The 27736-nt window shown below is 39.5% G+C and overlaps 1 protein-coding gene and 1 long non-coding RNA gene across 2 annotated transcripts in view; one reads left to right on the top strand and one right to left on the bottom strand.

The window, feature by feature from the left end:
• The window catches only part of ntm (neurotrimin), a 993858-nt gene that overhangs the window by 183169 nt on the left and 782953 nt on the right, over nucleotides 1-27736 (top strand). The gene's annotated exons all lie outside the window — the stretch shown is intronic.
• LOC115594161 (uncharacterized) lies at nucleotides 26225-27656 on the bottom strand. The gene is made up of 2 exons (XR_003986432.1): nucleotides 26766-27656; nucleotides 26225-26661 (listed from the first exon to the last, which is right to left on the bottom strand). It is a non-coding gene; the product is annotated as an uncharacterized LOC115594161 (long non-coding RNA).

The following is a 27736-nucleotide window of genomic DNA, read 5'->3' as shown; positions in this document are numbered from 1 at the left end:
ACCTTGCCTCGATGAGCGTTTCTGGAATTAGAATAAGAGGTATCATTGAATTTATATAGTATGTATATAAGTACATGGAACTTAATATACATTTTTATTCTTTCTAATTTGGTTGTATTGCTAGGTATTCATTAAGTTAATAAAATATCCATCAATCAAGCAGTTGCATTTTGGCTTGTAAAACAAGGTGAAACAGATCCATCTAAAGCTTATAAGGGTGGGATAGGCAGGGAACATACACACAAATGTTTTAATGTAGAGTAAAATGTATATTTCATTCATTTACATTTAATTTAATGTACATTTACAGTCAGCTTATAAAGAAAAACTCAGCCATGAATTAATATTAACTTACTGCTACTAATGTAATGTAAGACAGACATTGGTTCAATGCAGACACTTGAGGACGTCACCTTGGTCTTTGGGAAACAGCGATAGACATTCTTCAGTATTTTCTGACAGATACGATGTAACGTAACGTAACTCACATCATGTTCATGTATCAGACATTTACACCTTGTTTTCCTGGCTGAGTTGTGCCACTGCTTTACTTATTTTACCGTGTAAACACACACACACAGAACCAACTGTTAGGTTACTTCTCGTGTTCTACAAACAGAACAAACAAAACCTCTCATTTAAATCACATTCAATATTAAAATCACGACTCAGGCCAACAAGCTAACTAACATTGTCACCTGTCACTTTTAACGTAACGTTACTTAATGTAAGCTAATCTGTGTGAAAACACCATCACTGAAAGTTAGGGACTGAACACAAAACATTGCGTTAGGTTACAGAAAATAACAAAAATGTTTTCTTACCTGATACAGCAGGAGAACAGTTGTAACTGTGAAGTTCACTTAATGTTAGCTGACCAAATAGATCCGTCTGACCCTTCAGCTGCATCCAGACTCCATTTTTTTGTTCTCCGTTGAAATCAGACAATTCGGAATTGCTCCAAAAAAAAAAAAAAAAAAAAGAACATGGCAAACAGATGCAAAATAATCCAGGTAATCCATTAGTGGTAAGATAGGCAGCCCGACTGACGGTAGCACCCTATTCAGTTGAAAGTGACGTATTTTCAAAAAGAAGGCGCGCACAGTTGTCATTGGTCAGTTTTCTTGATGACAGCCACATCAACCAATCACATTCAAAGCAACATGGCTAGACAGCCAATAGTAATTGTATCAGCGTGGTATCGTTTTCTTTATGAAGATATAAAGAAAAGACTGCGTTACGTGTAAAGCACTATATAAACAAAGGTGAGTTGACTTCACTTCAAAAATATCAAAAGCATCAGAATTTTTCCTTGCATTCCAGAATGGTCATCATTTAGTTTTTCATGGTACTGTTATTTTCAATGTGCTGAATAGCAGATAAAGGCCTATTCCAATGTAATGTAACACAATAGATAGACATTATTTTGATCAACCTTGGAATTTACAAATGCTAACCCACTCACAACCTTTATTTTGCATGAATCTTTGTTATTTAAGCATCATCCGAATTCAAGCTTTACCAATCAACAAGTTTACCAATTGCACCTGAACATGCCACTGCCCTGTTTTTGACCTGCCTACAGCTGTCTGGACTATTGAAATCCTTTTTCCTGACTTTGCCTTCACTCATTGTATTTTTGTCTGATTTAGAATTACAGTTTGAATATTAAAGTACTATCTATACAAGTCTACACCAGTACTTTTATATATACCATATACGTACTTGTGAACAAGACTGTGAACAAGATTTACCTTAACATCACAGAGAAAAACGTTGTTAGTATGGACATAAACCTTTATATAATGTGCTACATATTTTTTTTTAACAGAGTTTGAATGTAAAAATACAAAGATAGAAACTAATATTTACCTTATAATTACAGAGAGAAACACTAGATTGTTAGTATGGACATAAACCTTTATATAAAAAGCTACATATTTAATTACAGAGTTTGAATGTAAAAGTACACATAAATCTAAAACTAATCAGATTTACCTTAAAATTACAGAGAAAAACGTTACATTGTTAGTATGGACTTAAACCTTTATATAACAAGCTACATATTTAATTACAGTTGAATGTATAATTACATGCAAATATAAAAATAATAAGATTTACCTTAAAATTACAGAGAAAAGTGTTAAGATTGTTAGTATGGACATAAACTTTGATATACCAGGCTACATATTTAATTACAGATAATTACTGTCATTCTACGTGAATTTGAATGTAATTTAAGAAAACAGAAAAGATCATGTAAAATTAATATAGTATTTTTCTGTAAAAAAATTAGAAATTAATGTAGTTTGTCATTACTGTCATAATGCTTAAAATAACAGGCGGATTGTTGATTTACAGAAAACTACTGTAAAAAAATAGAGTCATATACTGTAAAATTAGAATTTTTTTTTACAGTGCAGGCATTTCTGAACTTTACCCAGTCTTGGCAGGTCAACTTCGAGAAGCGTGAGGTTGCTGGCTCAGGCTCTGAAATGACAGCGTGAACATCTTTCCTAAAGTAGAAAGTAACATCCAGAGTTTGTGGCCATAAGAGCAAGTTTTTGTCATCAGACTGTCGCATACAGCTGATCTGTAGTTCCTCTTCCACAACCTTTAGGACCTGGCCTACATATGGAAGGTCATCGTAGGTTACTATCACAAACCTGCCACATAGATCTAGGACACTTTCCTGTTCCCTAGGTGGCTCAGGTGGAGAGCTTGAGCGGTTCTCAGTTAGAACACTTTCTTGTTCCCTAGGTGGCTAAGGTTTCTCAGTTTGGCGTATGGTGTTGCATAAGACTTGGTTCCATGGACAGTGTACAGGACTGCCGTGTGAATAGTAGCCTGTTGTCTACTGCCTCCAAAGTGAAAGGACTGGATCTCTGTGCTTAGCTTGCAGGCATAGTTTTCAGAAAAGTCGATGTGCAGAACAGCTTCACACTCCATGATGTTTTGTTTGAGGAGGTGGAACTGCTCTGCCTGGTGCAGCCAGTTGAACTGGTGGACTGCCAAGGCTTCTAGTTTCTGATGGAAAAGCTCCATCAAGTCCTTTATGGTTCCGGTCTGGGTCTGTTTGGCCACATTAAACAATGTTCTTTCTCCATAAGTGGATGTCACCCTCTTCCACTGCTCCCAGGTGACTTGTGTGCTGCTCTCGGTCTCAAGGTGCTCTACTTCTTCAAAGCAGCACTTGGCACAAGTGCGATCCATGCAGGCTCTCTTTTTGGTGTCACAAACTATCATGCCCAGCAGTTCAGAGATGCTTTTTGTATTTAACACTCCTCTGCTGTAGAGCTTGGTGGCCAGCAGGTGCACATTTTCATGTTCCATACATGCACATGTCTCCCTATCTTGGATCTTTGGCTCTGTTACATTGAAGGTCCGTTTGCAGGCTAACTGCCTGTAAAATAGGCGGAGACTCTTCTCCAACTCACTGTTGTACAGTGTATGTAGTTCTTTAAGTGGCTTTGTAAGCACGCGTCATTGATATTTTACTTTGTTTTTAGTGATGGTGTCTTTTTTCCCAGGTAAAAGGCGACTGTTCTCATCTCTTGTTAAAAACCTAACAACTGCTTGCTCTCTCTGTGTTGCCACTTTTTTCTTTACTTTGGGCTTGAACTTCTCACTCAGCCGTACCCTTTCTTTAGCCCTCACCTCACTCTTTCTGGCTCTTTCCTGTTCTTTTCTCATCTCAGCTAGTTGTTTTTTCAGTTTTTGGTTCTCCTCATGTAGTTAACGCTTCTGAGCCTGCAGTCTCTTACAACGTTTCTCAGATGTATTCTCACTTTCTCTCTCTGGTGTAGAGGACACCGGTGGGTTAAATTCCTCGTTTAGAGGTAGGGGATTCACCACAACTTGCCCTGGATTCTCCTGCTGCTCATCAACCTCTATACCAACTAGAACTGGTGGAGTGTTCTCTAAGGATGGTGGTGTCAGTTCCAGCATCACCTGTTCCATCTTTTTCCTCTCCCTGTAACCTCTAGATGCAGCCTTCCACTTGGCTTTCTGTTTCTTCCTCTCTCTCTCTGAAAGTTCATCTGACTTCATGTATCTAATCTTGCCCTGTTGCTTTCTTCTCTGGTAGCTGAAACAATAATGTATACTGTGTCACTGATTCTGGTGGCCTAAATAACATACATACTTATGTGATATGACATTTTGAAATACAGCCTGCCATGAGAAAGATATACTGCATGTTACCCATATATTTTTACCTTTCTTTTTTCCTGGCAAGATAGGCAGCTCTTGCTGCAGGGTCTGCATTGATCCGCTGCCTGTAGCGAGCAGTCTTTTGTTTGCTTGTTAGTGGGGCCATCTAGAAAAAAGTTATATAGTTAAACATACATAGAGCTAGAAAAGGAACTGAAAAATAGAATGAATGCTTAATGTTCACACATTTCTCTGATAAAGACACAATAATCAAAAAGAAGTGGTCATCTCTAAAGTAGTATGGAAATGATTGAAATTTAGAAAAATATATGTTGAAATATATTAAGAGTTATGTTAAAACAAATAACCAAATGTATATCATAAATGAAAACATAAGCAGACAGAAACTACAAATACAGGATATGTATTATCTATCATTTAAACCGTCGGCGGTGGTTGCCCCACATGATGCTCGGTCGCCCTAGAGGATGTTTTCAAGTTTAATCAAATATAACAGGCTAACGGTTAGTTATAGAATCCAAGCTAGCTACTTCTCACCACATATCACTAACAAATTTACCTTCAAAATATAGATTTGCGAATAAAACTCATTATTCACAGTTTTAGGGTGGTCGCCCCAGATGATATTTCAGACAATGAATATATTCGGACAAGATTTGTTTGTGTATTATGATTGAAATGTATGTAAAAATGCTTCATAACTTTGTCAATAAATGGAAAACAAGTTTGAAATTATGCCACATAGGGCAAGGATCATATTTAAATTGTTTTAATGTGATTTAAAACCAGTTGTCCAAACAGTCAAGGCCGGACGGTCGCCCCATATGATGTTTTCACACTTCAGATGGCAGGAAATGACCAATAAGCAACATGTTTAAAGAAATAAGAGTGGGCACATGTATAAGGAAGGTATTAGACATACATGTTATATTTTTATTCATTTTAATGTTTATTATTAGGTAAAAAGTTCTGTCAGACAGAAAAAGCAAGCGTCACGTCTCTGTGTATGCCCAGCCAGAGAGAAGGCTGCACACTCAAATGAGGTGACATTCAGCACTGGAAGTTTTTTAACCAGGATGTCAGCTCGATGTATGCCAGCCCACCACCACGACCCTTAGAGTGTGGCTTCTGGATGTAAACATAGCCTGGGTGAGTGGCTTGATTCAGAGTTAAGAAGTCCTACTGATGCTGCTATTAGAGATGCACCGATCAGGATTTTTGGGGCCGATCACCGATCACCGATCACCAAAAGCAGTATCTGCTGATCCCGATATTGCCGATCACCGATCACAGCGTCAAGTCCATAAATTTTTCTATATTGTTGTCTTGTGTAACTTTCATATATTTAATTAATGATTCTTTTTACACAACATTGACATTGTATTATTAAGTATAAAAATTAGGAGATGAGAAAGTATCATGAATTGACCACCGTTTTATTGCAGGCTGAGGCAATGTGCAATATTTCACACTCTAGAGACTCTTGGACTCAGCTTACATAGAGTAACTGTAGCTTACTAGTGGGAATGCATGCAGTCAGGGTGGGAATTTTGTCATTTTAGGGGCAAGTCCATTTGGCCTTCACTTTTTTTTTAGGGGCACCAAGGCCACATGACAGGGCACAAAGGCCACTGAGTAAAATATGTTGATTTACCTTTCAGACTGATACCATAACATCCTAATTTATAATAAGACATGGATTGTGTATTAAAACATTTTTTAATACCAAAATCAAGTTAAAGTTACATTAGAAAGTAGTTTTTGTTAAGTAGGGTTAGGGTGAGGTGATTTTTGTGACACCACACTGAATATTAGTGTTATTGAATATTTCTCCCAATAGAAATTCCCCAAAATTATGGCAAAGCACATTTTTTCCAAACAAAAAATTGTTGAATAACCAGCAGGAGACCACTGATGTGTGGAGTGATTTTGGTGTCACTACACTCTGAATAATAGTAAAGTTATTGAATATTTTTTGTAGTGTCTCTTTTCGGTGTTGCACTTTGTAGACGGTCCCTGCGCCCTCGTCTCACAGACGGCTGACCATACAGACCAGAGTTAATGTCCAGACGCTCGTTTTGATTAACATACGGTTCTAGCTCGTTGTCTATCGTAGTACGGTAGGAAAGAGCCGTCGTTTGTGTTTTAATAAGGTTGCACTTATGAGTTATTGATCCGGGAAGTTCGAATCTGTGAATATATTTCCAACTTTACCGGACTAAATCCTACCACATAAATCAGTTACGTATCATCGTTACGCTGCGCTCGCTCGCTGTGCTGTAAGTTTCGTTCTTCTGTTTTGAGACGCTGCTGCTGTGTGAGAGGCTTTCACGTGAGATCATCGTGATGATGAGACTCCACCTGCGCGAACCGCGGACTCACTGAGGTTACTGTGAGTGACTACTGTGAACTCAGGTGGCTGTAATTCAGGGCAAGCTCGCTGCGCTGACCGGGCCAGGGGCACAGAGGCCACTGTGGCGCGGGGCAACGGCGGCCATGAAATTCCCTCCCTGCATGCAGTTAATGCACTGTCTTTATACTTAAACGTCATCTGATCGGCCTGATGTGATCTATTTTGAGAACTCCGATCAAAACCGATAGGGGCATTATCGGCCGATTGCGATCGGTTTCCGATCGATCGGTGCATCTCTAGCTGCTATGTACAAAGTACATTTTCCTGTCTGTGATGATGTCATGGATGAGTAGTGCTTTGTTGTTTAGTGAATGAGGATTCAGCAGCAGGAAAGCTGCAGTGTTTCTCACAGATGCTGATGCAGGGGATGTGGAGGAAACAGCACCATTCACACAAGCCAAGGGTCTCAGTGTGCGCACCGGTGGTTGGTTTTGATGACGTTGTGCCGGTGCGATGGAGTGCCTGTCAGTCAGCGTGGAGGGAAAAGCAGCACCGCAGTCAGCATGAAGGGGAATAGTATTGTCCGTGTGAATACACTTGCGTCTGGAGGCCCTGTGCATATAGCGGGGGCAACGAAGAAGACCAAGAGATTCAATCTTAGCAATGGAGTTTGGGGTGAAGTTACAGCAGAGGTCCAGGAGCTCCTGTGACAGGACGAACCGGATTCGTCCTGAAGGGACTTATTTTCCCAACAATGACCGCCGTTCTATTGATTATCCCACATGTCGTCACAAACTCTGTGAAGAAATACGAGTGATTTGCTGAATTTATAGAAGAAAGACTACAACAAAAATATCGATCACATCACCCTAGTATCAATCCGATACCAATACTCACCTCTGTATCGATACTATCGATATTTGGATCAATCCACCCACCCCTAGTGCAGCTTTCAAAGTAGTACAGCCTCAGAGCTTGTGAAGACAACTTGGCTTTCATATTTCGGCAGAATAAGTTGTTTTGTAATGGATTGAGAAGCGGCAATATTCACGCCAGTGTCCTCTCACATCCGGTTGCCATGATAGGTGTTGATTCAATTGAAATGTCAGTTTTCATCCCTTAAATGCATCTTCACCTATTCTGCCGAAGATCACGGCTAACTTTTATGCAGTCCATGTCAAAAGGGCTTTTTCTCATTTTTTATATTCAGATGCTCCATGACACATCTGATTCACTTTGAAATGCAATTAACATAGATGTGAGCTCAACCCTTGGCTGTAAATGTTAAGGCTCTTAATTTTGGGAAGGGAGGGGTAGAGCTGAGGAGGATTGATAGGGGGTTCTCTTTCACTTTCATCACACTTTCTGGCTTTGCTTTTTTCCATTTATGTGAGTAAAGTGAGTAAAAAAGACATTTCTACGAGCAATAACCTTCCATCTTTCAGTACATTGATGATGGCTCCCTTGTACTCATCAACCATGATATTTTGTTGTGAGATGTTGGATTAAGTCAAGTGGCAGCTTGCATTCACATTGCTTTGTGTTTCAACTATACTCAGATGCTATTTACAAAAGCCACATACCCTCAAAGATTAAACATGTAATATCTCCTTGGTTCTCTGCATTTGGTTGTCACTTTTTGACATTTAATTGATATACAGTACATGCAGCCACTGACATATGTAAAAGTACTGTATGTTAATTCTTGAAATGATGAACAAATTATGAAATTATTGCAAATAATTTGCAAATAATTCACAGTGTTAGAACACAAATACAATATAAAAATAAACATAACAAAAGTGCCACACACACACACACACACACAAACTGTAAATAAATTACTCACGTTAATGTATTTTTCTTGAGCTGGTAAAAATTGCTATATATTAATGTAGAAACAGAACAGAAAAACAGGATGTATAGCCTATATATTAAAATATAATCTTTTAACTTTGAACACAGACTCCCTCCTGAAATATGTTTTCTTTTGCAATAAGGAAATTTGTGCGTTTTTCTGGTCAGCCAGTATGGATTTTATTTTTAATTGATAAAGCAGATTAATGATTAATGCAGGTGTAACAGGTTTTCAACAGAAAACAAATTTAAACCAATGAGACATGTTTGTTTGTTTGTTAAAAGCAAAACAAACATGTCTCATTGGTTTAAATGTGTGTTTTATGTTTTTGTGGCATTTATGTTTTGAGCCCTGTCACTATGTGACGGACGATAACGTTTTTTGAATCTTGAATCATTAGCTAGCAACATCATCACTAGCAAACAAACATGTCGGTGCTGTGGAACTTCTTCTGAGTAAATGAGACAGATAAAACACAAGCCATCTGTAATCTATGCAACGGGAGCATCTGCAAAAAGTTTCAACACGACAATTACGTCATTGATCGGATCGGTGAATTAAGACATTACGCTGATCTCACAAATTGCTCAAAATGCAAAATATCGTCCGATCCGATCAGCGGACAGCCTAGTTCTGTGTGCCCTGAACACATCCAAAAACACAAACTAGAGTTCTCAACGGGCCTGAAATTACAACCCGACCCATCGCAGCCCGAGATACCGGCACTGGGTCTGCTGCTGGGTCCCGTTTCTTCACTGGCCTGGCACACTGTAGCCGCGCTGACCTTCACCCCTCCACCACTAAAAGCTCTGTTAATATGGAGCATTAGGCTGCATCCTGTATTAACCTTTTTTCTTTTTTGCCCTTAATTTTTCTGCTCCACCCATCTCTTTCTACGGCTTATTTCTTTTAAACATGTTTGCTAATTTGAATTTTTCCCGCTCCTCTTCCTTATTGTTCTTTTAAACAGGAACATAACGGTTTAATGACTGACTGAGCGGCTGAGCCAATCACATTTCAATAGAAACAAGGATCAGCTCAAGTTGGGAGGGGCCACTCGTATCCCCCCTTAATATGCTAAATATTAGATTGACCCAGTCTGGCGTTCCACTCTGTGCCACCTGCGGCCGTTTTATGGGGTAAAAAAACCTTCCGACCACCGGCCGGTTCGGCCTGGAACAGACCGGCCGTTCGGGAACACTCCCTAACCTCCCGATGGCCAGCCCGCCCCTGGTTACAAACATAATTTGTGAAAACTTACCTGTAAGGAAGATGGTGTACTTACCCTTTAGGAAGGGAGCACTATCCCTCTACGAGAGAAAGACATGAAGAAGCCATGTCGAAGCTGTAGAGTGGTAGTGAGGTTAAGTTGTTGTGCTTGGTTTTGAACCATGGACAATGTTAATAAATGTCCAGAAAAAGCAGAAGAATGTGTTTTCGGCCTGTAATTGTTGACAGTGCAACATTTGGCAAATTGCCCAAGGACATTTACTGTTAAAGCCCAGTAAGGCCCATTTTGCCTGAGGCTTTAAATAAATAATGAAGGTATCCAGCTGTGTGTAAACTGCACAGGATTTTGGAGGTCAGAATCCACTGCCAACAAGTTGGTCTGAGGAGGAACACAAGTGAACGTAATCCATTGAAAACATGGAGGATATTTTTGCTGCAAAAATCTGCACGTATCAGTGTGCTTTCATTTATTTTCATCCTTTATCTATTTGTTTATTTTAATCATTTATTAATTCCCCCTGGCATGCTCCTCTTGGATCCTGGTGCACAGAACGTTTGCCTTCTGTGCTCAGTGGTAGATCTGAGTCTGTATCTGATTCAGGTCTTGAAATTATTTAACTAACTGTAGAATGCAAGACTTGCAGGGAGAGACTTCTTTTTTAATTAATACATATTTAATGCAATTTGTGCACTGGATGAGAAACAAGAGTCTTTTGGGATTAGGCCCCAACGTGATGTCCATTATATTTTAAGAGGGAAGGTGAAGCACTGAGTAGTACTAAATGCTGGTCTTAGTGATCGGATGAAAATAATGGCTGAACATCTGAATGTCATAGAAATGTCACTAGAAAGTAGACTTGGGGAGTGGATATGATGAACTGGAGGAAAATGAGGTGGAGTAGGGTCACGATGATTTTGCACTAAAACTACAGCTGACAACAGCAGCAGAGGTGTATGAATCTTGACTCATCTGGATCTTTAACCTGGTTCATTAAAATAACCTGCGAATCTCTAGTATCATTAACTCGAATCACTTGAGTCATACTATAATCAAATCTCAAATGATAAATAGCGTTGCGCAGAGCCGTATACATAGCAGGCGTGTAGCCCACTAGCCCCGGGCTTGCAATGAGCTTACTACAAGCTTGCTACGAGCTACTAGCTACGAGCTACTATCTATGAGTGTTTCCCTCATAGGCTTACGGGCTAGCTTGCGAGCCCCGATGCCGGAAACACAGCCGACTCGTCATAGCACTAGCCCCTAAGCCTGCGGCATCACGGCTCGCAGGCTTTTCCGGCATCGCAACTCGCAAGCTACGAGTCGGCTGTGTTTCTGGCACTGAGGCTCACAAGATAGCCCGCAAGCCAATGCAGGAAACATTCGTAGCAAGCTCTTAGCCAGTAGCTCGTAGCAAGCTCATAGCAAGCTGGTAGCAAGCTCGTAACCAGTAGCTCGTAGCCAGTAGCTGGTAGCAAGCTGGTTGCAAGCTCATAGCAAGCTCTTAGCAAGCTCATAGCACACAGCCAGAAACACAGCCGAGTCGTCGTAGCACTAGCGTGCGAGCTGCGATGCCAGAAATGGCCGCGGCTCGAGTCAGAGCAGGATAGCGCAAACAGCTGGCTACGTTCTGAATGAGTAGCAGACGAGGGAGTGAAGTCTCAGGGTTAGACTTCCTTGAGTCAGTGTGAAAAGCACATTATATAAGCAATATTATATAAAAATATTAAGTAGTATATTGTAAGTAGGCTATTGTTATCTCTATTTGGGAACTTTATCCATTTAAACCGTTCCTACCTCAGTTCTCTATTATTTATTCGTTTTATTTTGTTTCATTTCATTTTATTTTAGTATCTCTTATTTATCCAATCATGTATATAATGTTTTATTGCATTGTGGTTTTTTTTTACTACGTTAGTGGTTAAGAGACAATGGGCTTGGACTGAGTTTCCATGGTGATTAGACAATACTGACTCAAGTGACTCAAGTGACTCGCACAATCCGGTTCAATTTAGTGAGTGACGCATAATGACTCGAATCCTTAAAAGGAACCGTATATACCAGCTCTAAACAGCAGGGAGAAGAACAGCTTTTCCAGCAATAACATGATTGGTTGATTGATTCATTAATTTGGCTGGTTTAACTGAAGGGGTAAATGCTCATTGTCAGCTGACTAATTAGTGGGGAGAGAGAGAGTTATCTAGAGAGCACTGTGAATGAACATCAAGATATTCCTCCTTAATTGATCATGTGGTTGGTTAGACTGTTTGACCCCAGAACAGAATAGCAGCAGCTCATTGAGTAATTTGCCCAAAGGTTTAAGTATTTACATAAGTTTAATACAAATTATTAAATTGTATAATTTATAGTAAAGGGAAATAGATTAAATTACTTGGGCTAATTGAATTGAATTAACACAGATCTATACATACATGGTATTCAGTTACATATAAAGTTAAGTTAAAGTTGCTATGAGTGATGTATTTTTTTTAGATTATGTCTTAAAAAGTGCTCTATTCCAACTCCAATCACTGTTTGGTCAGTAACCATGTCTATCCTCCCCCTGCTTATGCAGTAAAAGACTTCATCCCTGCCCACTTCATCCAATCGGGACGGAGACCCCTAATGACAAGGTTGTCCTATCTACGGTGAACGTGCAGCAGGATCCTCCTATTAAGTTCTATGTCTGGCGATTACCGTGGCAAGTTCATTTGGTGACATAGAGAACCAGAAGTTAGCTAAAGCTACTCACAGCAGCTTTAATGAATTTCTGATATGTTGCTACATAAAATTGTCTTTAAAATGTGAATGTTGTAGTGCATTTTGTATTTAATCCCTTCAATCCTGATTCCTAATGTATCATAAACAAAGATGATAAGTATGAGCAGGAACTGACTTTTTCTTTGAAATCATGTACACACACACAATCACACACACACACACACACACGCACACACACACACCATGAAGTAGTTGTTTGTTTCAGTTTCTTTCACAATTTCTCTTCACAGAGATCTAGAAGCCAGAAAGTAAAAGAACTGCTCGACTTCAACATCTTACTGTGCATGACATGATTTATAAGGAATTGGGGCATCCACATAATCAATCTTTCACGTCTTGACGCCATCCTTACTGATTCCTATTTTAAATTATTATAATAATCAATAATTCAAGACAGTCATCAAACCCTAAAAGATATAGGTCAAGCCCTTGTGCACTGAAGCTTTGCACAGTACACAGGCCATCTTAGCTCTATCCTCAGTGTCACCACAGAAATATCACATTACTACAACTGAATGAAAGCCTCAAAGAATATGTAAGTATGTATTAGAAAAAACCTTTCTGATATTTGAGCGCATGTTGTGACATGGAGTCTAATGAACGTTGTGAGGAAATATCTAAAATGTTTTAGGATAAAGTTTTTCAAAGATTTAAAAGGGATTGAGGCTGTTGATAGATTAAATAGGAAAAATAGCATCAAATGAAAAGAATGACTTCCTTACTCTTTCATAACTTTGTTATGTCTTTGTCCTGGAACTATCCTCCCTGCATTACAGTTTTTCTCGATTGTTTACACACATTTTCTGAAAGCATGCCTCATACTCTCAGAACTCTACACACAAATCAAAAAACACACACACACACAATGGGCAAAACCCCTCAATTCTAATGCAAAATGAAACTTTACGTTCAAAACAATGTTATTTCTTCTCAAAATGGTATTTTGTTTTCAAATGACAAACACAAACCATCACATGAATAGACAATAAGAACCAGTTGAACACTGATGTGCTCAATGTAAAACACTATGATGAATGGAAAACACTTCTTCTCCATTCATCATAATGACTTTTTTGTTCAGTGTTACACTTCCTACAGACAGTACACAAGTGTGTTGTAAAATATTTGAGAATATTGTTTTTATACTCAGAACACACAAATACACGGTAACAGATATATTTTATTTTTCCCACAAAAACAATGTACATAGTGTACATCCCAACCAAGACAAAGTTGCACATACAGTGGTCTACATACAAAACAGAAGAATTTACTGTACACAGTTACAGTAAAAAAATAAATAAAAAAAACTATGCTGCATGCTCTCCTCTGTTTCGGTCTGGCCACAGCAGCTCATCCACCTCACAAGCAATGTTTTCCCTGGCCAAGCAGCGGGGGAAATATCATATAGCATGGCAAATCCAGCCATAAAAGCATCAACTGCTATTTCTTCACATGCGTCTTCCATGGCTTGGAGAAGGGGTATACGCATTTGTGGATTTTGGTCATACACTTTCCATCTCCAGGCAGAAAAACATTTCTTAATAGGATTGAGGAATGGAGAATATGGAGGGAGATAAACAACTAAAAAGCGTGGTTGGGCAGTGAACCAGTTACAAACCAGAGCAGCCCAGTGGAAACTTACGTTGTCCCAAATGACAACGTACCTGAGCTGATCTGGTGGAATGAGTGTGTTGTGTAGGGTGTCCAGGTGTTTGCCCATGTGATGAGTCAGTGTACATAGTAGGGTAATTCACTTTAGAATTTTGAATGACAGAGTGACAGAATGACGGTGGGCCATCGGACATCTGAGCCATTGGATTCTCTGATTGGCGGTGTGCTAGCGAATCAGCGCGGTGTGTGGGAGGGGCAGAAGTGACAAACAAACCCTAAACAAACCACATAAACAGACATGGCGGAGAGTACAGACTACACTTCGTCGTTGCATCGCATTTTCTCTATTCTATTCCTAAACATTTAATGGAGATAGTCTTTTCAGGCTACACTTAGCATCTCTCTATAAAAGCAAGGAATCTCTGTCTGTCTGTCTGTCTGTGTGTGTGTGTTCCTCAAATATCTCTGTGGATCAGGAACAGACTGACCTGAGACTTACAACATGGCTGCTGCGTGGTTCAAGGGTGTGCGACTTCGCATTTGTTTGGACTGCAATGATACCGTTAATAAATTATTTCATAATTGCTATACAAATTCGCCAGCATTGTCCACCGGAGCCACCACAGTCACGTGCGCACCAGAGCCAATCACTGCAGAGCCAATCACTGCAGAGCCCGACTCCACAACATACCTTAAGAAACAAGCGGATTTATACCTGCAGCGGCGCGAGCTGGACTGGGATTTAGCCCACGGTTCGGTCCCGTTCTGTTCTGTGCATCTAAACTGACTGTTGTGTATTAATGAGACTAAAAGAGTCCGGACCGAGTCTGTTCGGGTCTGAGGAAGAACAGAGACGCGCGGACAACAAAGTGGAAACGGAATCTGTGGATGTACGTGTGTAGCTAGCTGCTAGCCGCTAGCCCACCGACACGGCCCATCTCCCGAGGCGACGGACCGTACGCACCGGCACATCCAAAACCAGACTTAGGGTAAATAATGTCCGACACACTTTTTTCGCGAACATTGCCGTCACGTTGATTTGTGTCTGGTTCAGGAAGAAATGGTAAAAACAGGCTTTTGTCACGAAAGTGTCCAAGCAGCAAGTTTGGTTGTTGAGGAACAGGAAGTTGTGGGAGGGACAGAAGCAGATGAATGACAGGCAACAACGGTCGGTGTAGAGACAGCGTTATTGAGAGTTGAGAGATCTGTGATATTTAGCGTGTTTGGAGTATATAGTTAGTGTGTTATGTAGTGTTTGGTGTAGTGTGTTTAGTGTGTAGTGGAGTCGTTTTTTTGTTTAATGAGTCAAAACTATGAGGAGACGGCTGAATGAGCATTGCCTGCATTTAAATGTAAATAGTTACATATAGCTTTGCAAATGTTTTAAATGTATGCACATATTTAGCAAACAACAATTTATATTTGCATTATAAGTAATAAAAATGGTTTGTTAAACATATCTGTGGTTTTCACAGTAAAAACTTAACATAAAATCCGAGTAGAAAGTTAAGTTTTTTTTGTGATTTTAGGTCCATTGTGTTAATACAGTATGTCAAAATAAAAAAATAACTGTACAGTCACACATGTGAGGTTGTGCTGAAAATAATGACACCAAGTAAATAATTTTTAAGGTGAAATATGATGGCAAAATCAAAAATAGTCAAAAATGGGCAATTATACCCTGTAATATCAGATTTTACAACAAACCTAAATATCCCTGACGTCCCAACTTCAAACACAGCCTCATTTGGCCATCCATGAAATAGCTACTTAACCTCCCACTTTTTTATAGGAATACATTTTTCTTACGGGCACTGCACTAGTCCGAATAAAGCCTCATCTGGGTTGTCACAGACAGTGGTGATAAATACTACATTGCTAAATATGAACATTGGCTACATCTGTCTGCCGTTGCAATGTAACTGCGGTCTCTTTGTCTCATATAAAAGGGCTGTATAGCTCACCTTTGGCATCTGAATGAAGGACAATTGGTGTTGTCTATGTAATGTGCTACGTTTACATTTCTATGACGTGAACACTTAGCGGAATGGCTGTCTGGTCATCTATTCACATGTAGTCTTTCATACAATAACCTCATAAGTGGCTGAGACATATTCCAGTATCCCCTGTAACCAGGAGGTGTATAGAGGTGTATTAAGAGGTGGGTGAACACAATTTGTCCCTATTATTTTCTATACACTTTTTGCAAAATGATGTTACTGGTGCTGCATTTTGTGTGGAACCTCTTTAGGTGGATAAATGTTAATGGAAGTTGGATATAAACAGCCACATGTTCCCTGCATCTGTGACACTAGTGTGAAGTGAAAGAAAAAATAAAGACAAAATCATTGACATAATTTTGCCCTCTTTATTGCCCATTTGTTTCAAGCACACATATTCCTGTCATGCACAGCACAGTCAATACATCCTAATCTTTGCCCCACTGAAAAGGCGCAGCCCCACAGTCAGACATGAAATACTGACACAGGTTATCCCTAGTCAGTTTGGCTCTTGTAGACGCATTAGTGGCCCGTGGCAGGGAGGCCTGCTGTAGTGCAGGGTCTTCTCACCATCTTCCAGCTAAAATGGCATCATCTGGTCCTTCTCGATCCACCATGTCCGCCATATACACCTCGCAGCTTTCATTTCATCCTTTCATAACGAGCCTGAGAGCACACAACACGAGTGTCAGCCTAACTATAGTCATCTTTCTCGTATATCAAGTATTTAGTCCACAAACGTCGTCTCGGGTCGGACTAATACTGAATCAATACTGTGTGCGCTTTATTTTTCTATGCACTCCGTTCCTCACTTCGTCCCGTCATTTCCTGTTTTCGTGTTTTTGATTACTGGCACGAGACTAGCGCCACCCACTGTTCAGGAGGCTTATTGCATCTTGCACATGCGCAGAACGTACACGCGACAGCAGAGTAGGCAGCACGTCGAAGCGGTGTGTTCACTGCAACTTTTCTGCCGAACGGGTCAGACGAGAGGCAACAGAGCGGTCGGAGAGTGGTCGGATAAGGCAGTTGGACATCTGGGCGGTGTGTGGGGGACATGTTGTGGTCATTGTGTCTCAAGTACCAGTTTTTGTGTGAAAACAATTGAGAAAAAATGTAAACAAGCTAAGTTGTCCCTTTTAATTTCACTGCAAGAAAGATCATTGTGTCAAACACATTTGTTTTTCTAAACACACATGATAACAACAGCTATTGATTACGTGTTTTTGCAGATGGCAGCAAGAAAAAAACATCAACTTAAAGCTGAAAGGTTGTTATTAGTTTTTACTGTGCAGGTTTTACTTGTTGGCTCACTCATTTATCCATTTCCTTCATACAAAACATTGAAATATCTGTCATTGTATTTTCCTTTGCTTTCATGCAATGTCATTCTGTAAGTCACATGTCAACAGATTTCATACATAATGATGATATCCAAAGTCAGCTGAGTGAGAAGCCTGCTGCAGCTATGTGTCTTCAGTGTTCTTGTGTCTGCTATCAATGTAATCCAAGGAAGAAACTTTGGGGAAAAAGGAAATTGGTGTTGTTTTAGCTATTTTTAGTTGACAGTATAATTTGAAGTGGTTTGGACATGACAGTCATGCAAGCTGAAGTCTACAACATTTCTTAATAATCGTAGGAATCTTTTAGTGCAACTGAGGCCAGCGAAGCAACTTCTCTTAATGATTTACAGCTACAATATCGTAAGGAAATATAAGAGAACAAAACTGACTCTAAGGGGCAATGTTTTTTACACTGTGCCCTTACTGTAAGTTCAACAGCCTCATTTTGAATTTGAGATGCTACTGTACTTTAGTAGTTGTGAACATGAACTACAGTTGAGCATAAAATAAAGGAGGCAGGAGCATCCTTGCCAACCTTAATAGATTTGGATGTTGGAGGTCCTGACCCCAGAGAAATTAGATTTTCAGAAACGTTGTTTGCTGCATTCTGGTAACTTTTAGAAAATGCAAACGTTCACTGAAATAGTTGTATGAGAATACTTGTGAAATAGCTTTATAATCCAACAGTATTTACTGTTATTGTTTTTGGTCAGTAACCATTGTCTCTTCTTCCCCAGTTCATCAAGTAAATGAAAAAAATAAATGTTCTGGCATCCCTGCCCACTTTATCCAATCAGGAGAGAAAACTCCATAAAGACTCATGTCTGCTCTTGAACGCACAAAGAGCAGTATCCCCCTGTTTGCTGTCATGTCTGGTGATTACCAGTGTTTCCTAAGGGATTTTGTGGGACTATGGTGGGAGGTACTCATTCATCCATTTTAAAGTTAAATGCATAAATCTGGTGCAATTTAAGATAAGAATTAAGAGGTCTCATAAATAACATATATACAAAAAAAGAAAATCTAAAATGTAGAAAATAATCAAATATAACACTATGCTTTGGTGGTGCTGCAAGGTGATTAATTCAGTCCTCACAATTGTACTGTACTACGCTGCTCTGGCTAAACAATGTTACACAGGCCCATAAGCTTTAAATAGACAATATCAATCCATTGCTTTTTTAATATTGTTGCCTGTTAGTTCTTACTTGTAACTAAACCTTAACTGAGAAACAACATAATCATTGTCTTGTTTCAAAATCTTAACTATATATTGTCTGGTCTGTGTGGTTGAGGTTGGAAAACGAGTCATTTTGCACATACCTGTGCAATATGTGTGCACGTGCAACATTGTAATCTTTCCGAGCTATGATTCATAAACGCTGCTACCATTGGCATTTTATCAACCTTAATAAATAATATGACTTGTATTATTGATTCACGTTTTTCAGGTGCAGAGTCACAGAACAACACTGGAAGTGGCTGGTAAATAAAACACAGACAGAACAATATAGGCTATGTACTGCCCAGCAAGGTTAACAAGTCAGCCAAACAGACAGAGTCTTGTTAATTAATGGAAAACACTGGATTACCATTTTCTCTTTGGTGACGTAAGGAGGAGGGAGTGGATTGCTAACTGCAAAGCAGACAGAAAGATAGCCAACAGATGACAACACTGAGAGCAGCTTTTAGTGTCAAGAGACTTAAAGTGAATATCTTCCATAATATCTAATCATTTATGTGTAGATGGGTACCAGTGATACTCTGGGTTAGGGGTTTCTGGCACTGTGTAGCCTTCCTTTCCTGGGCCGTGCACAAACCATGCCTATTTTTGATTTTTCCAGTCAGGATGCTTACTATTGCTCCCTTGTAAAAGTTGACCTGAATATTACACTGGAATTTAGCCTTTCTGTACAGCCTTTTCTGTGCTTTTTAAACCAGAGTGGGGATGTGTGATGACCATGACAGGTTCTCAGTGATGGTAATCCCAGTGAACCTATAACTGTTCACCTGCTCCAACTCAGCTACACTGATGTAGACAGGGGTGTGTGTCTTTGCTTCCTGTTTTTCTAAAATCAACAATAAGCTCCTTGGTTTTGCTGACGTTGAGAAATAGATGGGTTTTTTTTGTGCAACATCTGGCCAGATTGTTGATTTCCTTCTGATATGAACTCTAATCCTTGTTCATAATGCTGCCGATGATTGTTGTGTCGTCCGCATACTTCAGTAATGGGTATACAGTGTGAATTAGTGGGGGCCGAACTCACAGCCCTGCAGGGCCTCTAGTGTTGTGCACTAACGCAGAGGAGGTATCACTGCCAATCCATACTCTCTGGCGTGTGCTTGTGAGGAAGTCCAATATGCAGTTGCAGAATAGACTCAAGCTCAGAAAGTTTATTTTTCCAACCAGCTTTGTGGGTGAGATTGTGTTAAATGCTCATGTCATCAAACAATATTCTGATGTGCAGTCTAAAGTTCTCATGTTTCTGTGATGTAATGAGTGGAAAACACACACTACTACTTGTCACAAAAAAAACTAACAAAAAAAAAACATTTATGAAGTTTGGTTCAATAATTAATTTATTATAGGTCCTCTGTAAATGTGACCAATTCTGCTGACTCAAAAATATACATACAGCAACTGAACAATCAAATTTTTTATAGATCAGATACATACTTGTGTTTTTTAAAAGTGCAAAACGTAAGAATCTTTGTTGAAAACACATTTGTTGAATTTATCAACAGTATGTGAAGAATGTTTACATTATGAGGGTATGTTAAAGAGATATCTGCTGAAGCCTGTCCCATCCCAATACATCCCGACAAGCGCCGACCCTCGACTTGTGCTCCTAGCTCCGCTAGCTGTACAGCTAAATTAGCTTACTAAATAATGGCTGTAACAGTAAGCCAAAATGAATGGTTATTCTGGTGATAGCTGCCCCTTGTTTGTTTTGAGAATGGATTTGACATATGGCATACCTTTTACCACCCTTCACTAACAAACAGGTGTCTGTTAGCTGTCATGTACATTTATGTTATGATTAGATTGTCACTTTATATCACAACATTACAGTAATAAAATGATATACATTATAATATTGTTACTTTGTTACTATTAAACTGTTATACAAAATGCTAATGAGCCTATTTGATAGATCATTTTCAAAACGTCTAAGTATTTAAACATTTGTTGTTTTGAGATACATTTTATAAGCCAGTATTATATGTACCTCTGTGGATGCTTTTGGCATTTCACTGCTGTGTTCTCCACTTCAATAAAGTGTTCTAACATGCTTACATTTTTAATTTACTGTAACAAGAAATGTTGTGATTATTATAAAAGGCCAACTTACTACCTCTTCTCCACTGCATGCATCTATTTTATCTGTTTTAACCTTGTTGCTTTTCACTTACTGTGCTGAGTTCACCCTGCACACATCATATGGATGTGTGTCGGAACAGGCCACTACTTCAGATGTGCATGCATTTCAAATTCGTCCCAGAAGTAAATATAAGTAATTAGTGCTCCACTCCCATCACATTGTTTGAAGCTGTCATCTGGGAGATGTAGGGCATTCTTAACTGTCAAACTCTGCTCCACTCTCCTGTCACATATGAGACTTAAATCATTTGACCTGGAACATATGCTTTCAAAAATAGAACATTGCATGATCAAAATAAACTTCACAATTAAAATCAAGCAAATATAATTAGTACAACAATAGAGAAACAAAGACAATATAGTGTGCAGTTGAAAAGAAGAAGAGGAAAGATCTCTTATTGTTTCTTAGTTTATAAATCAAGACTTCTTAAAATTGGATCCATTTTGCCACAGAACAGGAACTGATTTTCCCCCCAAAAAACCTGGTGTCACAACAAAGGTCCTGTGCTTTTCTCTCTTGAATAGCGAACAGACTTGATTTATTGTGATATGAGCCTTTACAGTATGTCAACTTAGATTTTGGATTACATGGTTATATAACATATGGTTTGAAGGCTGTATCACAGTAAAGTGATGTCTTTTTCTGAACTTTGCAGACTGTTCTACTTGTTCTTATGAACCCATTTACTAATTATATTCACATTACTGATGATTATTTGTTAAAAATCTTATTGTGTTACTATTTTCTCAAAGTACAAATACTCATCCCTGCAATACTGTCATAATATAATAATAATCAACATTGAGGTATTTGGTCAAAAAGAGTGTGATATTATGTTACTCAGTCCTAGCATTTATGAAATGTCAAATAATCACAGATATTTCAAATTTATCTCAATAGTTCCTTATTATTGTTTTTCTTTTTTTTTCTTTGCATCACACCATTGCTCAGTTTTCAAAACAGCATTTATTTATAAACATCCATGGAATAGGCAGGGTGATGACTACAGAAAATTCTTCATCATAATGTGCAAGCTGCATTATAGTGTGGTTAGGTCACACGAGATAACATTTTTATTCAGTGGAACACCCTGCTGATATTGCTTTATTATCACCTTAGTACGCTGTATGCACATGGTGATAAGGAGACATTTTCAGTATTTTGGGGCGGGTCTGCATGTCTTCAAACTTTTCTTGAAGGTCACTTCTAAACTAAGATGAGAAGAAAAGGAAACAGGAGGTCAAATAATGTAATTAGCTTGAAAATGCTTTGGCAGTAAACGTGTCCAGTGAACACACAGGAGAGTTCAGGTCATAGCCCATACACCATCCCTGAACAAATTACTCCTGTAGTCAGACTTGCTTAATTGTATTGATTGAACTGTCTTTTCATACTTGGGTGTCGATTATTTTGGCCCAACTCAAGACCAAAACAAGTTTAGAGAATTTACAACAAGCTCACAACACCATGAAGGGATTTTTTTCTAAAGGCTGTCTGAAAAAACACAAAGTTAGCTAAACTGACAGTCACATTCAGATGACTGATCAAATGCCCTGTTCACATCCGAGAGCCATACACTATTGTAGCTGTATGAAGTGTTGATACAGTGTCATGGTTCTGTGTCTTTGTATAGTGTCTTGTGTCTTACGCTTTGATTTTCCATGCCCTGCTGTGTCCTTTAAGTGTCTCCTATGTTCTTCACTCTGTCTCCCTCTGTCTGTAAGTATTTTCCCTCCATGCCTTCTCCTCTGTGGTTCCCCCTCATTATCTCACCTGCCCTCTTCCCTCCTCTCTCTCCTCACCTGCACCTCGTCCCCTCATCAGTGTCTGTGCATTTAAGCCTTTGTTCCCCATTCACTCCTTGTCAGTTCGTTTTGTGTAATTCCCTGTGTCCCCCCCATTGGTAGGTTTTGGATTTTTGATTTCTTATTTTTCATTTTTGAATTTGATCTTTGTTGAGTTTTTGTTGCACTTTGTTTAGCCCTGTTATTTTGATACTTTGTTTTGTGGTCTTTTGACTTATTTTTGTTTGTGCTCCTTGGATTTTGTTTGCATCCAGCTTTGGTTTATATTAAAGCTCGCATTTTGTTCCCTCTTATCTCGCATCCTGTGTGTCTGCATTTGGGTCCACACTTTTGAGTATTCCCCTTCAAAACCTGACAGAACAAACTGACCTAATTATGGACCCAGCAGACTGTTTAAGGCGCATTGTGGATGCAGGGTTTGCTTTTGAGCAGGGTAGAATGGATCTGGAAGAATGGCTTCAGATCTTTCAGGAAAGCGAGAAAGACCTGGTTGATTGGCCCGTGCTGAGGGAAGAGCTAAACACAGAAAAAGAGACTGAAGGAGCAGTTGGCCGAAGTGCATGGTGTAGGCTACCGTGTTACTGGCAACTATCTGTCCTTTAGCCTCTCGCCAGAACTGGAGGTTGGTAATAGCCAGGCAGCTAGCCTCTTCGAAGCTCCTGGGCCTGCCAGGTCTCGGATGTCTAAAGCAAGAAGGAGGCATCCCCGGACACGGCTGACAGCCGCCAGCGACTCTCCGTCGGCACCCAGGCCAACACCTTCCCTCGTCTCTCTGTCAGCTCTTAGGCCGACACCTTCCTGTGTCTTTCCGTCGGCTCTCAGGCCGCCAGCCGCCAGCGGCTCTTCGTTGGCGCCCAGGCTGACAGCCGCCACTGATCCTTCATCGGCACCCAGGCCGACCCCTTCCAGTGGTTCCCCATCGGTTCCCAGGCCGACACCTCCTTGTGGTCCTCCATCGGTTCCCAGGCCGACACCTTGTGGTCCTCCATCATTATCTCACCTGCCCTCTTCCCTCCTCTCTCTCCTCACCTGCACCTCGCTCCCTCATCAATGTTTGTTCATTTAAGCCTTTGTTCCCCATCCACTGCTTGTCAGTTCGTTTTGTGTGATTCCCCGTGATGTTTCCTGTGTCTTCTCCTATGTCCCCCCCGTTGGTAGGTTTGGGATTTTTGATTTCTTACTTTGCATTTTTGAATTTGAACTTTGAGTTTTTGTTGCACTTTGTTTAGCCTTGTTTTGCTACTTTGTTTTGTGACTTATTTTTGTTTGTGCTCCTTGGATTTTGTTTGCATCCAGCTTTGGTTTATATTAAAGCTCAATTTTTGTTCCCTCTTACCTCCTGTGTGTCTGCATTTGGGTCCATACTTTTGAGTATTCCCCTTTTAAAACCCTGACAGTATGTGACTTCTGTCATATATTTGTCTGTACTTGCCTACTAGCAGTGATGCCTAAAAATGGACATGTTTTTATTCTTGTATTGGTGCAGTTTACACATCAGTGAGTGAAATTATTAGTCTGCAGTGAGGCTCCAACTTGTTACAGTAATGTAGGATTGAATGTATGAACATTCAAACTGCACTTCATGGTATGTGGATAGATAGGCAAAATGGTATACTTTGTAAGGGTACTCTTTGTACCATGTATAAAGTTGTGCATCCAGACATGCAGTGGCGAACTTGGCCATTTGGGGGCCCCTGCATCTACCTGTCTAATGTACCTTATATCGCATAATGAGATACTCCATACAAGGGATAAACAAAAGTCACTATCCTTCTTTTCTTCAATCACACTCAGCAAGTGTAATCCAAATTGGATTAAACATCCTTTTCTATGGATATCGCAAAGTCTCATATTGTCCTAAGGCATGGATGTGTGCAGATTTGAATTTGTTTCAACTTTAGTTTTCCTGATCTTCAGCCCATGACTAATGCATGTTCTCACTGACAAGATAATCTTGACTCTTCAACTCTTAACAAAGGTTCATATGACCTTGGTTATACAATATTAGTAAAAACTTGACATTTGTTATTCCAGGGTTAAAAAAAGATTTATTTTAAAAAAGAAAACAGATTGAAAGACACAAGGACTGTCTCCTTACTTGCAGTTTATACCTTGCAGACTAATTTATCTGTTGGTATAGCACTATATACTGGTAAAACTATCCTTGAGCAATCCAAATACACCTTCAAGACATCTACCAGTACATAAGACAGCGCAGGGATGACGAGACGGGTACAGGTCCTGGAATGCATACGATTCTGAAAACAACATGCAGATGCCCACTTTCCATGCTGTGGGACTTACAGGCCTCAATTTCTAATAATATCCATGGTATAAATGTTATGACAATAATTTACAATGATTTGGCTATACTGCACAGCACAGGCCAGTGACCACATCACTACAAGTGGGACTTACAGTACACAGTCAGCAATTAATTTCTCAACAGGTCTAACTTGTAAAACATAAACACGGCACGGCGGCCTATTAATAGACAGTATGCTTACCATATTTAGTTGTCCAAAACACCCCCCATCACGACCATGTCTGGATTCTCCTCCTCTCTGTTTCGGGTTTTACTGCGTGTGTGTCTGACAGTTCTTTGACCTGTGGCCACCCATGACCTCACGTTTGGGACTGGATAGAATTTAGCTAGGGGGGGTCAAGGTTTGGGAAGAGTAAAGGTGATATGGCGGATGTGAGCAGAGAGGCACGGTTGGGGGTGCAAATCAAGTTCATTTTAGAAAATCCGCGCTCACATTCAGCACTTGCAATAGGAATGCTGTTGCCAGCAGCAAGTAACTCCATCAGTTCATCGGGATGTCTTTTCCATCTGAGTCTCTGTACTTTCTGTAGGCCCGTATGACTGCACGCAGGTCTGCAATGTTAAAGTGCCGACACAGTTACCTCAGTCTCTCCATACAGCGCGCCTGGTCAGTTCAGTGTTGCACCCTGGCTGATCCGACATGGCCTCAAGTACCGTGATTTCTGAATCTTCCTGCAGTAAAATCAAGCTAGCTGATGCCAGGGTACTCGACTGTTGCTCCGGCTGGTGGTGAACCTGACCAGCTGCTGCCGGGGTACCCGCCTCCTGCTCCGGCTTGGCTAGCTGTCGGTGAACCCGGCTAGCTGTAGCAGCGCTAGCCTCCTGTTGCAGCCAGTTTTGCTCGTCAACATGACCGCTGCAACTGCACTCGTCTCCGCTTATCGAGGCTTTTCTGACTTGTTTTGAAGCGTCATGCAACTCTTCCTTCTATTTGAAAAAGACAGTAAATGTAACTGTCTTTTTAACATGTTTGCGTTGAAATAGTAACCTTTTGTTCCTCTCTGCTTGCTCCCCACACTGTAAGATATAATCAGTTGGCTTTACTCAAAAAAAATATGCAAACTCATTGCCTTAAACTAACTGAGTTAAGTAAACTTGATTAAGTAAGTACATGTAACTTATTAAATATAAGTGTGCAGTACTTGCGAGAACTTGTTTATAATGAGTTTACTATACCAAACTAAACATGGATATTTTGAGTTCACAGCTCTTTTGTTATGATTTTATTTTACTTAAAATAACTAATTTATTGTAACTTTACTGTACTGAAATAAACTTGTCAATTCTGAGTCTACAGTACTTAAAATAACTTTGTTATCATCACTTAATTTTAAAGAATAAAATACTGCAAAAAAGAATGTCATCTGCATTCAATTTATTTCAAACGTGCACAGAATTAACAGTATGCAGATTTAGTGCTTACAAATTTTGATGGATTATTTGCTGGCCACATTATCCAACATATCACATTTCTTTTTAGACAACATTTAACACCTGCATCACAAGAAGGCACTATTGTAAAAGCACTCAACAGGTCTGAGTATCAATTGAACAATGAAATGATTTATGTTTTCACTTCACTCTTAAACAGTTCAAAATGCTGTTTAATAAAAGCATCAAACCTCTCTTCTCTGTCATAAGAACATTAACAGTATGCAGATTTAGTGTGAATCTTAACACACACAATTTATGCTGGATTCCTGGTATTTGGTACTCGGATCAAGCTGAGCCAGTAGAAGAAGCAATACTCCAGATGTGTCCACTGCAGGGGAACTGAAGGCCAGGCTGGGGTTTGATCTGCTTGATAAATATGAAATGAAAGAAAATTAGAAAATGATTAGAACATGTAATTGTAGCCTGAGAAACGAACAGAGAGAGAGAGAGAGAATGAGAATCCTCACCTTGGCTCAAGCTGAGCCAGTAGAAGAAGCAATACTCCAGATGTGTCCACTTGCAGGGGAACTGAAGGCCAGGCTGGGGTTCAAAACAGTTCCTGAAATACTCCCACCTTCAGAAAAGGAGGGAAACAGCAGAGTCAACGTCAGGACTGAGCACAGAGAGAGAGAGAGAGAGTGTTTGGTGAGATGATTATTTATCTATAATTGCAATCATTGTATTATTTGGGACACAAAATAGGTACTATGGATTCCATTAGATTTATTTCAATTGCTTTCCTTTTTATGATCATAACATTTACAAAAATGCAATGAGATATTAATTACTGCACAAGAAGAATCATGAGAAAATACATTTTACTGCTGAGATTGTGCAATGTGTGGACTCCTCATTAGTTTGAGCCTGTGTTAGATACAGTTAAAAAGAATAAAACAATTCAACTGTTAATACTCAATATTTAAGCATACACAGTATTGCAGCCATCTCCAATATGACCAGCTTTTACAACGCCGTTGGTCAAATACAAGTGAAAACTATGACAAACACATTAGTCACAAAGACAGTTCTAAGGCTGACAGATATGCAGCTTATGATTTTAACAGTGATCCTGTTAACTTTAAAACATTACTGTTTGTCAGTCTAGATGTTAACTAGGTACTAATGGATTTAATTTCAGTGTCAATCTAAAAACACACACACACACCTGTTCTCAAAATCAACAGAAATGTGTGAAAACAAGTTCAAATTTCAAGTGCTTAACATTAAAATACAGTTACTATGACTACTATATTGAAATAAATAGCATGCACATAATGTCAAAAAAGTCTCTGGTATTTCAGAATGCAAACTTCTTTCAGGTAGTAAGGCAAAACCATCATGTAAGCAAAGAAAACTTGATTAACTCAAGAATTATTTACACATGGATTGTAACATACAGTCAAATACAATATAGTAATAGTTTACTGGAGCGTCGTCA

Source organism: Sparus aurata, chromosome 13, assembly GCF_900880675.1.
Source record: "Sparus aurata chromosome 13, fSpaAur1.1, whole genome shotgun sequence".
Lineage (NCBI taxonomy): Eukaryota > Metazoa > Chordata > Actinopteri > Spariformes > Sparidae > Sparus > Sparus aurata.
This window is presented reverse-complemented; position numbering and strand designations above follow the sequence as displayed.